Raw genomic sequence first — 12,912 nt, forward strand, 5'->3', positions numbered from 1 at the left:
CGGAATATATTAAATCAGTAAACTTTTGAAGACTCGGTTGCCAACGGACACACACCCCATCGCATGTAGCAGGATCTCCTCCCGAACCGTACTTAGGTCCGATGTTGAAAACTACTTCTAGCTCACTGTCTACATATATAATAGGATCTACCAAAGATTCACCAAATATGAGTTTGCCGTCACTGATTTGAATATTCTCTTCTCCGGTTTCAAGTATTTTTATTGCAGTTGAAATAGAAAGGATTGTCATTGTCTTATCGTATATATCTTAATAAAAATAATTTAAAAAAATTTTTTCTATGATATAGTATCCTAAAATGTCATACATATTCATAAATGGACCAACTGGAAGTGGTAAGAGTTACGATGCAGTAAATTTGGATCCGTATCACGTACCAGAATTTGACACTAGTTTTTCCAGCAACATTGCCGACTTTTATAATGGGCGTGTCACCCACGTTTCGATTGCCGATTTTCAGAACCAGTTTATAGAACATACGCTTAGTTTACAATGTCAGGCTGGGAGGAGGAGGGAGGTTTCCTCCCCCCTCCCTTCAGAACAATACATTATTTGTGACTCTTCCATAATTCAACATCTGACTTTTTCTCGAATCCGGGGCGTTTCCGTGGCAACGGAAGAAAAAAAGATTGTTTCTAGAGCATTTGACCATTTACCCAGTTTCATTATCATATTCAAAGATATGCCTTGGGATTATTGCAGGCGGAATGTGTTGACTCGAGCCAGGTCGTACGAAATCACCGGTACGCCTTAGAAGAACTAGAAGAGATTCACAATAAGTTCAAACAGACTTTCTTAGAAATTTGCCACGACTACAGGCTTCCATGTTTGGTAATTCGGAACGCTCTTACCCCCCTCGTTCTCAAGAATATACTTAATCCAACAATTGATACCGAGACAGTCGGACCAGTAGAATATCCACGAGCTTTTGACTTTGGAATTGCATGGAGCGGCGGCCCTTCGGCACGCGATAGCTGTGGCCAGGGATTTTTAATAGACGGTTTCAAGGAGGAGGAACTTGAAAAAGCGTACTTCCCACCTGGTCAAGAACAACTAGAACAACCTCGAGTCTCACTAAAGAACCTACACAAACTTCTTAACGCTTGTGAATCTGTGTGTGCTTATAATGCTTCGTTTGACCTACGAGCACTTGACATTATGAAAAGGGGGGACTTTGAAGTTACTTGTCTATGGCTCATGTCAGTTGTGTACATTATACTTCAACCAGAACTTATCGATAAAGCTGAACAAGGGGGACTCGAAAGAACGGACTGTGGTAACATGAGAAGTCGTTTTGAAGATCTTGCAAACTTAATATGTGCTCGGAGGAACTGAGGGGGTACCACCTCATCCACATACGGCCGAAAAAGATGCAGTAAGTGAACATTACTTACGACAGTACATGATAAATACTTGGCCAGGTGGGGGGTGGAAGTGGGGTGGTAAACTGACACTTTCGGCTTTCAAGAAATTAAGACTTTTTCCATGGTACTTATTGAATAACTTTCGTAAATACTTACGTTAGTACTTACGTAGTACTTGACAAGTACCATGGACAGGAACTTACGAAGTACTTACGTAGTACCAGCACAGAACTTACGAAGTTCTAATAACATTTTCCTCCGGCTCCCAACTATTGAAACTTTCTGGATAACCTTTCCATTTATCAGATAATATTTCTTTCCTCTAATTTTTTTCGTCTTCAAAATTCGTTCTACTCTGTACAGCTCGTCGCGTTCTGAAGGGCGCTCTGAAGTTCATCAGAATAGAAAGTGCCGAGTATTTCCTCTCCATTCAGATCTTTTATTTTGTAAACTGGTGGAGTTCCCAAGCCAGCTGCGTACACAACTTTTGAAACCACGAAAATTTCCTCTGTCCAATTTGGTAAATATCCTTTCTTAAAAGTGGTCTTGTATTTTGTAATTCGAACCCGTTCTCCCGGCTTGAATTCAGGGTTGGCTCCCCCGGCTGCCAACTCAGGACCGAATAGTGTATAAAATGCCTGCCAATCGTTCTCCTCTGTTACGTCCCTGGGTTTCATTTTGATACTTCCGTGAACGGTGTTATTGTAATTCTCGAGAAGGTGGGGTAGAATGGGGAGCCAGGAACGTGTCTGTTTATATGTAAAGTATTTCCACATCATCGTCTTGAGGGTCCGATTAAAACGTTCAACGACGCTAGCTTTTTTATCACTGTAGGTGTGAAACCAGTGAATTCCCACCTCCTGGAGCCACCCCTGCATTTTTCGATTAGTAAATTCCCGCCCCTCATCTGTCTGAAGTTTGTCGGGTCTTCTCCCGGATTTCTTAATCACGTCTTGTAGCGCCTGTAACGTATCATCAGCCGTTTTTGACTGTATCGGCCTGGCCCATGCATATTTGCTTAGCACATCGATTACTGTTAGCATGTATCGAATGTTACGGTTCTCTTTTGCGAATGGGGGAGGGAATTCCACGAGATCCGCTTGCCATTGAGAGTCTATCGATGTTACGAAAACGCGCCGGCCGCCCGAACCACCCCCACGAGTACGAGGTACCGGTTTATGTAGATTATAAGTTAGCTGAGTTTTTAACCAGTCCTGTACCTCTTTCTTAGTAACGTGGAGTCCGCTGGCGCGTGCTGCGTCATATAATTTTTGTACACCTCCAAAACCAGTTTTCGGGTTGTAATATAATTCTCTAAGAGTGCCTTCGGGGTGCCTTCGCTTCAGCTTCCATAATTGCTATATTATACGAATAATTTTATGTCGTACGGATTCCGTAAACGAAATACTAGTTTACTGAATGGCCTACTTTTCAATTGCTTGATTAGGCCCACGGCTTCCCGTTCTGACACCTCCATTCCATATTCTTTTATAATAGTTTTGTTGTCTATCTTGTTCGGTGTGTAAAATAGTACTAACATCTGTATGTTTTCCCTGAATGGTTTACTAATACTAGTATATTGTTGAGTCAGAACCCAGACAGATAATCCGTCATGTCTTGCGCTGAAACCAAGTTGGACTAAACGTTACTGCGCTTCTTCATATCTTTGGACGAGGCGCAGTCATCGAGGATTATTAAAGTGTTCGTTCCAGCCCATTCTTTATGCACGTAGTTAATGTATCATCCACTGCATCGAGTCCGACTGGAAATATAAACACATTATCATCGGTGAAAATGAATCTTCTATTATACGCTTTATTATTCATGAATGTTGGGCAAATGAATATCACATATTCGAATTTCCTTAAGTACGGACCGGTGAGGAGGTCCAACATAAATTCTGTTTTGCCAGAATATGTCGGTCCAGTTATAATCATGTTGAATGGTGGGGTTACGTATATTGACATTTCCTCTGGATCTATATATTTAGTGACTTTATTCCAGTACCTACAATAGTAATGAATATTGCTAAAGATAACAAACCAATTTTACCATATTCGTGAATAGGGTCTGCGCGAGTGTTGCAGATGCTGCCCGTTCTGGGGAGGGGAGGGGAGGCCCCCGAGTCGTGTCATTGTGAGGTGGTGGTGACTCTCCGGGCTCGTCCTGCCACTTCACAGGATCCCTCCCCTCCTCCCCTCCTTCCATCTCGTGTACAGCACTTTCTCGAACTTCCGTGTTTATATCACCGTTCACCCCGAAGGACATAGATTCTGTAGCGTATTGCAATTCATTATTATAACCCGAGATTGCCGGGCCCGAAAGAATGACCATCTCAGACGGTAAGAGAAGTAAATGGGCGAAACTGCCATATCAAGTTTGACACCAGTATTCATTATTGTGTCTTGATATCGCCGATAACTGATTACTTTGTCGGTATTACGAATTTCATCTTCGAGGAGAACGCCGAATTCTTTTCTGACTTGCTCTGCACTGCCAGTATCGCCCACAATGGTACTACGAATATTAGCTTGTGCGCCGAGTATGCAATATACGTAGGCTTCAAGACTTTCGTTGAGGCGGGCGAGACCGGCCTTTGTTAGTCCCGAGTCTCCTTTCAGAGGAATGAAACTATTGTATTGTCCCTCCGATCCATCATTTCGGAAGAAATAGTAGTGCGGTCGTTCTTTGTCGGACAGTACATGTTTTTTCTTTCCAAAAATGGTATGTGTATAGAAAACGCCTCCGTCGGCGGAGAGGAAAAAGTCCCGACCGTTGTATATCGCTTTTGGCTGTCGAACAGGACCACGATTAGTGTAATATTCATAACCATAACCAAGACCTTTATTTTGACCTTTTCGATAACGAAAGTCGGACTTCGTTGGACTTATATTTCCAATTCTGTACATAGAAGTTCATATTGGACGAGATTGTACGGATTGTCGCCCGCTTTGAAGGTGGGGGTATCGTCTGGAAGTGCAACGCCCATTTCGTGAAGGATACGACGTATTGTAAAGTATACATGGAAACGGCAGAATGATCGTATTTGCGGAGGAAATTTCTTCACCAAAGAGATGGGCGAATGATATACCACAACCAGTAGTGCTGCACCATACAGCGAAATTCAGTTGCTGGTCCCAGTATTTCATCTTTGGGCTGCCCAGCCAGACATTACTTTCTTTTGCTGATCGATGAGTGATTACATTATCTTTGAACACATCCCGTGGATGAAAGTAAATTTATCTGTCGGCGTTACATATATTTCTAAGTCCATGAGAATAGGTTTTATTCCCCCGTCCGGTTTGGAAGGAATATCAGCATGCTGTACTGTTGGTACGCTCGTCTTATTCAATTGAAAAGCAACTGGGAATAGGTCTGTACTCATTATTCGTGTTTCTATATACATATAGATTTAAATGGAGGAGAATTTTCCCGGAATCCCTGTCGGAACGTTAGGGGTACTAACATTCCAGACTATGTTAATACTTTATTTCGGATTCAGGTTTTAAACGAATTTTTATTTTTTACTAAGAATAGATAACATACTGCAAACAATGGAGAATTTAATAAAGTCATCAGCAGCGGCAAATATGGCAGCGCATTCCGAAGGGGCTTCGGCACCTTCGGCGCCTTCGGACAATAATCGATCCATAATAGAGACAAAACGTGAAAAAATACTCTGTGTCATCGCAAGTGGTCAAAGTAAGTTATTTTTGGTAAGGAGATTTCAGTTGCTGACGTAGAAAAATGGAAACGTGGAAAGATGAATTCATAACACGAGCCTTTAAAGTCTATGAAGCGAAATACAGTTCTCTTATAAGTGATACCATCACTCAAAGTTTCATAGATCTAGGAGCCCGTGCAATCAGTCAAGTAGTTCCAATGATGATCGAGATAACTATGCCACTGATCTTAAAAAGGATTTTATTCTAAACAGTGAAATAAAACGATTATCAGGACGGATAGGGTACACATGGGGGCCCCTGATTGCTCTAATTTCCACCGGTTTAATTACGGGTAAACATTTAAATTTTAAAAAATCGGGTTTAATATAGTACCTGAAATAAATGGATTCAACTTCGCCGACTCAGCAAACGACTCCGCCAGGGACTCCGTCAGGGACGATCCTAACACCAACACCGGCACCTCCGACACAGCGCAACATAGAGAAAATGACGTTACCGACGAAGCATCCAGGGAGAGTTGCTGCGGGCAAGCGATTAGCGGAATGGAACAGGCAAAACAGGGAGAAGAAACTAAAAGCAATGGAGAGGGAGGGGGGGAGGGGATCGATGCGGTAGCAGACCTACCGCCTACAATGAAAGAACAGTGTGATAATAATTCACGCTGGTATAATAAATGTTATCTTGTTTTAGGAATTGTGGGAGTTTCATTGACTGCATTAGGGCTATATTGGGGGCGTGCTCGGCATACCCCTGTCCCGTTAATCGATCGAGTCCAGATCGGAAAGATCCTCCCCAAATAAGAAAGCGGAAAAAACAGAGCCAGTAGCGGCTCCCTCCAGAACAGTTCCGACGGGAGGGGAGGGGGAGGGGGAGGAGAACCCAGCTCCTCTACATTGTATGAGATGGATTAACTCCCCATATTTTTTATTTTTATTTTTTATTTTATATACTAGTCAGCAATCATGGATATTAAAACAGTTGTAAACACAATGTACGATGGTATTGTAATCGCAGGACTTGCGATGGGATATCTTATGATCTCCAGCAAATTTCTGAAAATAGAGGTTGGCGATCCAAGTCGACCAAATTTGACTCGATTGGCAAAATTAGGCGGTGCGACTGCTGCCGCGGTTGCGACCAAAGATCTCCTTGAACAGAAAATATTATTCCTGCAGAACCTTATACTTCGTAATGGCACCTTCGGAATATTATTCATCGAACATTTATACTTAGTAATATATACAGCGCACAACAATGATCATTTGGATTGAAAGCCAAACAGGTGAACCAGTCACTGTTAATTTTTACCCTTGCATTGACACGACACAGTTTACGAAGATAAGACTGCTAGAGTGCGGACTATATAATTCATGGCATAACATAACATCGACGAATAATGTAATAAAATATCAAGAAGGTGACCAACCGAAGAAGACTAAATCAATACGTCCAGGTAACTACAAATATCGATACGTTAAACAAAGCAATCGGGTTGAAGCAAAAATTAATTTTGAAAAACATCTGCCGACAAACCATGTTTATCTAACTTTGGCTAAAGATATTAAAGTCTATTTCAATGCCACAGGTAGCTTCGCCAACGTCGTCGGCTTTTCAGATAAACCTGAGAACAACCCAGTTATAAAAAGTACTATGAGTCCGAAGAAAGTGGATTTCTTAACAGTCACTAAATATATAGTTCATTCAGATGTAGTCGATGTTACTGGAAATTATGTTTCATTTGGTTCGGGTGCCTCCGGAGGATACATACAGGGGAAAGTATCGAACTGTTTACAAATACTTCCCATCCGGGATACGAGAGAAATAAGTGAAAAGGTTACTTACGATTTTAAAAACGGAGCAATTTCTATGCCATTGAGAAAAGGGGGAGATTACATGAATTCAATGCGTATCTGGATAACAGATCAGGATGGGAACATGATCGATTTCAATAACTGGCCAATTAGCTTTTGTATTGAATTGCTGTAGTCGTTCTGAAGCGTTCCGAAGGAGCCCCCTACCGGTGTAACATAAACCATCCCACGACTAATCCTCCAGCAATATAGATCATCTCATATTTCTTTTGCTCAGGGCTGGGTTGATATAATCTGAGAATTGAACTGGACTTGACGTAGAGTTGCTTTGCACCGCTTCTGCTTCTTCCAGGATTTCTGCATCTGTATCTCTTAATTCTGCCGCAGCATGCGCATCCTTTGCTTGATTTTCTCTTTCCCAGTCAGCCTGTAGTAATCTTTTTTCTGACCAGACGTTGCGATCATGTTCAAATTTTTCTAATGCTTTATCATGTCGAACTTTCTCTTCAATAAGAGCCTCACCATTCCCAGAAAGCTTTTGTCCGATAATATTTCCTCCTGTGAATGCCGTTGCATTTAATACAGCACCGAGAACTGTCATTCCTATTGCTGAAGCCATGGTTGTGTATATTACAAGGTATTATTTTAATTTTCACTGTATATAACATAATTATGTCTGATCCAAGTGGCTTCGGTCTAGGTACAATTCGTATGCAAAATCTTGAGCTTGAAGATCTGAGTGATGTTAAAGTTAACAATAATACTAAAATGGCTGCTAATCATAATAAGGATTACGTCCTTCGTTATAAAGACCGCGAAAAATATTTCGTTTTAGCCAATGCCGCGGCGCCACCCCACGAACATGCTGTAGAATTTTCCGAACTTAAAGACATTGATGAAACTGTAATTGACGCCACAAAGGCTTCGAATGATCCTACTCCTTTTGCTCTGACATGGGATGGGGATAGTCAGAAATTCATGCCTTATAATGTGCCGCGTAACATCTTAGATATATTGGATAGTGAAATTGCAGGAGGTGTTGCTGAACCACCAGGAACTCCGAATGTGATTTATTTTGATAGCAATGTAAACAAATATAAATTGTTAGATTTTCGTAGTTGGCTTACTCCTACAAATCCATACATTGCACTTCTTGGTATACCGATTCACCTTAAAATTAGTCCTCTTATACAATAATGAAGGCAGATAATACACTAAGAAGGTGGATAAACGAGGGGAGAATTATTGCTCGTATACAGCTAGCGGAGTTCCAGTTAGATTATTTTGGGACACAACTTTAAAGAAACTGGGTCTTAAAAGTGTCGGTGATGAGGCAGCTGAATTAACTTTACAGACTGTAAATCAACAGATGACTGATAATATGAAAATACTTCAACATGGTACAGTTCTCATTAGATGTGTAAAGTTAGCTACTGGAGATGAATTTGACGATTTGGTTGGATATTATGCTATGAAAACAGATAACAGAACAACTTGTGATATTATCATAAGTATTGATAAAGATCGGGGAGGGGAAATGAGTATTGAATGTTTTGTTGGTGGGAATAGAATAGAGAACGACTTAGGAACTACATTTGTACGTAGAGATAAAAGAGTGAACACTTTAGATATCAGTACCATTCATCTGAAACGTCTCATATTATTTGAAGTAATGGTCTTCCGTCACATTTTAAGTTCAGAGGAAATTACTAAAATTTTATCTATCAGGTGAACAAGTTCGCACCGATAGGAACTTCGTGTTCAACATCAGCTAGACTCCGCGACCGCCGGCCGGACTGACAACACAGGTAAAAAAAAAGCTCCTTTATATAGGCTAGTTTGATGGTGATGACTCACACGGAATTTCCCGTACATGTATAAACATGCTCAGCAGGGAATTTCCCCGCTTAGTTCAGGACAATGCACTGCTGCGCGTGAGTGAGTTCGTATATAGGTCAGGGTTATACTTTAGTTACATGGATGGTTAATTTTTCCTTCGCTTCATGTAGATAAATGAATAAAATGGGGTGTAAAATTCTTACTTCATCCCAGTTGCCCACGTTACTTACTTTACTACTAAGATGCAATGTTGTACCTTTTTGCTGGTTTTTTTTCTTTTCTTCTTAAAGTAGTATGCGCCTCGAAAGTGAAAGACTTGTACTTTTGCTCGAACTTCATAACCTCTTTAATTATCTGATAAAAATGTATTAAATGCCCGTGAAGATATGATAAAAACGACCTCGCTCGAGAGGACTCTACACATAAAGTGTTTGCACCTTTTCAATCGTAAAACGACCGTGCTTTTGCCATTGCCCAAAAAGGCACTAGAAGTTTCAAGTGGATGAACTCATCACATCGAAACAACGAGGCTAAATTATAGGACTTTTGAAAAACCTTGCTAATGTGAGCAGTGCTCTCTCGTGAGTACATGAAAGACTGGCTGCACTATTTACATTGCATTTCCAATTTACTTTTGAAAAAAAAAACTTCGAGTTTGGTCTGTGAGCATTAGTATGCATTGTCGCAGCGCACGCTTAGCCGTGGACTCTGCAGAAAGAGGGCCATGCTGCCGAGTCAGATATTTTCTTATGAAGAATGGTCCTGGTGTACACACACACTTTGCAAAGCGTTTTCACATAATATACACAGAGAACAATGTTAAGTATTGTATTCAGATTTCCTTCAATGTTACGCGTACCAGGTAGTACTGGATATTTTCAGTGGGAAAGAAAGACAAACCATTGAAGACAGACGATGCAGGTAGGGGTAAATCTATCTCAATCAGATACATCACTCAAAAGGATATTTATTGAGTTTTATTACGTTTTTCGACTCAAAGCTAACATGACGAACATTGAAAAATTCACTTCAAAAAATTTGCACTCTTTATCATTTGCATTAAATATTTCTTGTAATCTTCTGCAACTGACGCAATGATTTTACACGAAATCCGCATCAGCACGAACTAGTTTTGCGGACGCTTGATTAAAGATAAAATTCTTTAGCTCCAATTTACTGCGGCATATCTCCATTTATAAGTAAATGATTATTGGGTATGGACTTTGACGTTAATTCTAATTACCCATTAACAATACAAGCATGATTAATAAATCTCGAGTAAATGATACATCAGCGTGTCTTCGTTGCAGAAAAGGGGGACGGTTACGGTAAAATTCGCCTCGGCAAAGACATTCGGACTCTCGTACTTTACGATACTTTCTTGTCTATTATCTGTGGGGCTCATTTGAAGCTCATTGAGTAGGTAAATTTTCACCGGCTTATTTTTGTGAAAAATCGAAATAAGAGCAACCAGCAGTGCGTTTTGTCAAAATTACAAACATAAAATATATACACATGTAAATGTATTTCTCAAAAATCAACATCAACCTATTAATTATACTGAAAGCACGCTTCTTCCATTGGTGATAAAATGCTTCGCACTGTCAATTTCAACGTTAAACTATAAAACGGCGACCGGGCGGTGAGGTGCTTTAATTTGTTGTCTTTTTAAAATATCTTGGCGTAATGGATACCGTAAATTTGACTTTGGTATATCTAAATTCACTTTCCATCAGTATAAAAAGGAGATGCTGATATAGTTTGATAAGATGCAATTGTGTACCGTTTTGTTTATTCTGTCTTTTTTTTCTACTTAAGGTAGTATGCGCCTGGAAAGTGAAAGTAAACTTTTGCTCAATCTTTCCTGAATGAAACTTTCAATTATTCTCTTACCAAATCAACAGTAAAAATCTGGGGTCACCGTGCAAAGTGAAACAAATTACCCAACATTTTGCGTTATTTGAAATTTAAATTGGCCGCCATTCCTGAGTTAACTCAATGGGGGAAATATTACATCTTAGATATCCGAAAAACTAAGACGGTGAAAGTTTTCCTTTCTCCAAGAGCTTTAAAATGGGCTCCCACAAGTGGTAGATCAGAAAAGACTTGTAGAAATTTGAGCGTCTGACTATCTGTCCCCGAGGCGCGTTCTACCTTAAAAGATTCATAGATCAGCGAATGACATAAATGTTAAAAAGCTTTAAATAAAGGAGTTGTGAAAGATTACATTGACAATCTGAAACTTCTTACAACAACGAATGGGTTAAAATTGCCAATGGTAAAAGACACGTTGCAACACTTTTTGTCCATTTTTTCTCTATAATCATGTATAGTCTATCGTCAAACAAACGACAGGGTATTTAATTCACTTACAGTTTTTAGGTGTTGCCTTCGTGGGTGCTGCAGAATAAGCGGAGGGTGAACCCTTGTTAAATCAATGTCAATGGTAAAAGACACGTTGCAACACTTTTTGTCCATTTTTTCTCTATAATCATGTATAGTCTATCGTCAAACAAACGACAGGGTATTTAATTCACTTACAGTTTTTAGGTGTTGCCTTCGTGGGTGCTGCAGAATAAGCGGAGGGTGAACCCTTGTTAAATCAATGTCAATATTCTTGGCCCCGTGACATCAACTAGAAACTGTGAATAAAAAGGAACAGCTCAATCTGTGCAGAAAATTTTGAACTACGTATATCTATGGTCACGTCTTTCGCAGTATTTCAATGTAACAGCTGAGTTGTTGAGAAATTCAATAATACTTCGCGTGGCTGTTATCGTTCTACTCCTTCGATTAGCAAACTGGGTGGTATATGAAGCGGTACATAAAGTGTTCTCCTTCGCATGTTTATCTCTCTCTACCATCTATTCACGGTACGAAGGTAAAGAAATCAATGACAAATACATCACGGCAAATATCCTCCAACTGTGATATATAAGGATTATCTTCCAAAGGGTTTTAAATCCTTGTTATTGTGATCAAACATAAACGCTTCTAGGGCTTAAAGATCTGGTAGGATTATACCAAAAGAAGATACAAAAGCAACAAAGAGTACAGGTGCGGCTGTTCGATTTACTGATCACCTCGAGGTGTGTGCGTGCAGAACAGGGAGAATAAAGTGGTTTGTCCCACATACTCTCCCGGTCTTGTTAGAAACTTTTAAAGAATTAAACATGTGCTGTTTTGTATGGAAATCTGGTCCTCAGGCCATAGAGACAAAAGTACTATTTACGGGGTTTTCTTTCTTGTTTATTTTTGTTCTTTCTTTTTCAGTTTCCTCGGTGACGTTATTTCATTGAATGACGCACCACTCCAAATGTAGACGGATATATGAATGCATCTTTTGCACATGAGACGCAACGGGAACACGCCTAAATTGTTATACAAGCGCATGCGACTGATCTCGAGGAATTTTGGGTGGAAAAGGTAACATCGTCTGACATAGATCCGAGGAATAATTCTTCACTTTTCCATGGCTTTGATTAGTTTATGGAACATTCCAACGACCAGAACAGTTAGCAAAACTGGTCGAAGAACATTAACGACTAAAATACCCCCGATTCTTCGACGAAAACAAGTGTCACTTGTTCTAGACATTGTGATTGTCTTTTTAAAGATTAAGAGACACTAGACAAAGTCACACAACTCGGCAATATATCTTTGAGTCAACACTCGTCAGTAAATGTTATCGGTAAGGGCATTACAAATTCTTCAAAGAGATCTGAAAAAAAGACTTTTTACCTTTTCAGTGATGTATAATACCGTGACGAGTCTAAAATCTTTGTAAGAGGTGAGTTGACGTTATTCTTCAAATTCACGTTCATGGTGGTTTCAGTGTCAAAGCTGTTCATACTCTCAACTCTAAAGTGTATCTCTTTTGTATTTCGCCGACGGACAATAATTATTATAAGTAAGCACCTACCCATGAGAGAGCAGAAATGTCTGCCTTTTCATCCCCACTCCCATCCATTTTTTGGACTTGATGGTATTTCTTTTTTCGACCTGATGGTAATTATTATTTTGGGGGAATTACAGCACGATGAAAAGAGGAAAGAAATGCACACTGGATAGTTGCCTTCCTATTTGATACTATCGAGTCTTTCATATCATCTGAAAATATTTTTTTCTCTTTTAAGAGTATTTTCAACAGACAAAAGCAATATTTTTCATGGGCTTTTATCCAAAAATATTTT

Source organism: Ptychodera flava, chromosome 21 (assembly GCF_041260155.1).
Source record: "Ptychodera flava strain L36383 chromosome 21, AS_Pfla_20210202, whole genome shotgun sequence".
Taxonomy (NCBI): Eukaryota; Metazoa; Hemichordata; class Enteropneusta; family Ptychoderidae; genus Ptychodera; species Ptychodera flava.